Source organism: Sciurus vulgaris (assembly GCF_902686455.1).
Source record: "Sciurus vulgaris genome assembly, chromosome: 12".
In the NCBI taxonomy this organism is placed as follows: domain Eukaryota; kingdom Metazoa; phylum Chordata; class Mammalia; order Rodentia; family Sciuridae; genus Sciurus; species Sciurus vulgaris.
In genome coordinates this window covers 71,166,293-71,169,408 of record NC_136473.1, presented here as the reverse complement: position 1 = coordinate 71,169,408, position 3,116 = coordinate 71,166,293, and the positions used below count along the sequence as shown (strand labels likewise).

At 41.5% G+C, this 3,116-nt stretch overlaps 1 long non-coding RNA gene across 1 annotated transcript; it reads left to right on the top strand.

Annotated features, from left to right (window-relative positions):
* Positions 1 to 1,973: 1,973 nt before the first annotated feature.
* Positions 1,974 to 2,902, top strand: LOC306641100. The gene is made up of 3 exons (XR_013758025.1): positions 1,974 to 2,020; positions 2,191 to 2,262; positions 2,632 to 2,902. It is a non-coding gene; the product is annotated as an uncharacterized lncRNA (long non-coding RNA).
* The last annotated feature ends 214 nt before the right edge of the window (positions 2,903 to 3,116 follow it).

Genomic DNA, 3,116 nt, shown 5'->3' with positions numbered 1-3,116 from the left:
ATTGTCTTCTTTGAGAATATACTAGAAATTATACATTCTTTTGAATGTTATCTCTTTTAAGATAATCAGTGCAGGAATCCATTATGGTACAACTGGGACACTATCCCAGTGAACTCTGCTTTGGGAGGTATTGTTAGAGTTTGGCACCCACCATTTTATTTTATTTATTTATTTTTGAAGTAGGCTCTTCCTTTACTTCTGAGGTACTTTTGGAAACTTCCCATATTCATGTACATTTGCACATAAAAATATTCTTTTTACAAGACTCCAACATCAGGATACAATACACAATATCAAAATGAAGAGAACTGACTCCAGGGAAGGTGTAAACTCTTAATAAATTGGACTTGGCTATCTTTGTTTCCTTTTTCCTTTAAAAATTTTTCAAGGCTTGGAGCTGTCATTCCAAAGCCATTTTACCTTTAACCATGGACTAAATGATATTAAAAATCAGCAAACAATCTCTGATAAGTGAGCCTTGGTCCCCAGGAAGGATATCTAGTGACATAATCTTATAAATGAGTTTCTCTAAGAAGATGGGAAGACACGGTAGACATGCTTGCATTCTTTTCTTCTTTTGTACAATCGGATGCAAGATAACATCATATGAAGATGAAGGCAAATACTGGGATGATGTGCCTAAAGGCTGAAGAATGCCAAAGATTGCCAGTAATCACCAGCAGTTCCTGGGAGGCTGGCGCTGCTGCGGTCCCGCAGTTTCAAAGGAGAATCTGGCACCTGCCATTTTAAATGCCTTGGATGTAAGATCTGTCTTGCCTTTGTAGCAGGAAAAATGGCCCTTGTTCAGAACAGAGAAACATGAGCAATGTTACAATTTAAGACGAACTTACCTTGTCCACTTGCAACAGCATTTAGTGGTGACAACAAAAGTCAATGCCAAATGTGGCTCAGAGTGAGACCAGTAACTGACCTCAGACTTCTTTCATCCATTACTAACACAAAGACCAATACTTGATACAATATCCTCTATTGCTAAGTAGTGTCCAAGGTCCTTCTGGTTTTGCATTAACCATAAAACTGACCCCAATAAATCACATAAGGCATGAAGTCACTTCTCACCCTAGTCCCTGCCTCGCTTTCTTACTTATGTAAACGGGGTGGGATGGAGTGGGAGTATGTGCTCCATGATTTTAATTGTGTCACCAAGACTCTCTGTTGGTCATTGCAATTCAGTACCCATCTTCAGTTGTTTGTTTGGTTTTTTTGATAGCAATAATAAACTTCTTGTAGGTTATAGGTGGAAAGGATTATTACTTGTTCTTTAAGCAAATTCCTAGGAGATAAATTGAATCCAATTGATTTATAGGGAAAAGAGTTGGACAAATACTAACCCTAGAAGATATATCCTTCTCCTCACCCAAGTGCAACAGTCTTGGGATATGTGCAAACATTCACACTTGACTTCTATGTGCCACTTGGACTTGCATCATCAGCTTCATTTTTAACCATTTTAGGCTGTGATTAAAAAACCTCAGTCTTCCTAGATGAATCCGGATTAATGTAGGGAAGTTTCCATAGGGAAGGTAGAAGTTTGAAGAATTAGACTGATAGGATTTAGCAGACAGGAGTGGGAAGGGTTCTTCAAGGGGGAGGCATAGACGTGGCTCTGTCGGAGTGAACAGCAGGGAGTCACCCTGGGTCTGTCCTGAGGTTTAGACATGCAAACCCTATCTAAGAATCCAGCATTTCCCTCTCCCTCCCTTAGAAGAAGTTAGGAGATGCCCAGGCCGCTTCTCCACAGTTGGTCTTCCAGGCTGTTCTTCCCCCTCCTCTCCTATCCTCCATTTTTGCTTCCAAGCAGTCTGTCCCCAGGCCTCTGGATGACTCATTTTAGCCTTACTGTTACTGGGCTCAGGGTAGATGGAGCAACTACTCCTATTGGTCTGCCTGTGGGTGCTGAGTGGATGTCAGTGGTTAGCTGGACTCTTCTTGGCCCAGATCCCAGTCCCCAACTGAGCTGAGCCTGGAGACAGCCAGCAGAAGGGACCTGAAGCTTGTGGTAAGCTGGTACTCTAATTCCTTTGCAAAGGTGGTGTCTGAGAGTGGGCACAAGTCTATTTCATGTGACTGATCGTGGGAGTGGGAGAGAGATGGGGAAATCTATTCTTGAAAGTAGTGTACACAGGTTTGAAGATGATGTTCTCCCCCCTGCCTTTTCAAAACCATCAGAAACGGTGTACAGAAGGAAATAAAAATGAGGTGCAATTTATCCAGCACACTGAGGGACCTTTCCAGGACACAGTAGTATTTCTGTTTGGGTGCAAAAACATTTAGTTTTAAAATTATGAAACACCATCATCTTCTTGGTGATTTTGTCCTATTGGTAATCTGAGCAGCATGCATATGTGTTTGTGTCTGCAAATTACTTTGGAAAATGCATATTATTTACTTGTTCTGAAGAGGCTCTTAGGCTCTGTTGTCTAAATAGGAAATTTGGATCTAATAAAATGAGGCTATTATGGACTCCCGGACAAGTAATAATGGAGACTAATACCTTTAAAAATTCAAAATTTAAAAAAAAAAGCCAGTCATTTTGGTAATATATCAGAACAAAGTTCAATCTAAACCTCCACAACTCATTTCTTTCTGCATTCTCTCTCTTTAACACAGGCAAGGTGGATACATGAGAAACTGTTTTCCTGGGCTTTGAGGAAGCTGAGTCCTCTAAACCTTGTTACCAAGAATGTCTTCCAGAAACGGAGGAGGAGCAACTGGCTGTATTCTCGGTGTTGACTCTAAGTCTTTATGCAGACAGAGGGAGTGATGGGGGGAGAGGTCTCTGCCAGAATATTTTGTTAAATGGACCCTGGGGGAAGCGCAGGTTCACATCATCCCAAATGAACCCATGTCCCTGCAGCATAGGAATCTGTGAAGTAGGCCTGTGGTGTTCACTGCTCCCATGTTTGGATGCCATTTTTCAAATTTAGTCATTCATCCACGTTGGAAGCCCGGAATCTTGACTTTTCTCATCTTCCCTTGTCATGGTGTCTTTTTTCTTCCTTTAAACTCCTATAGCACGGAACCTTCCATAGCTGGGTTATGTACTGTGCCCTGCTGTTCTCTTCCCTAGACCTCACTTTTGTCATCTGTAAAAT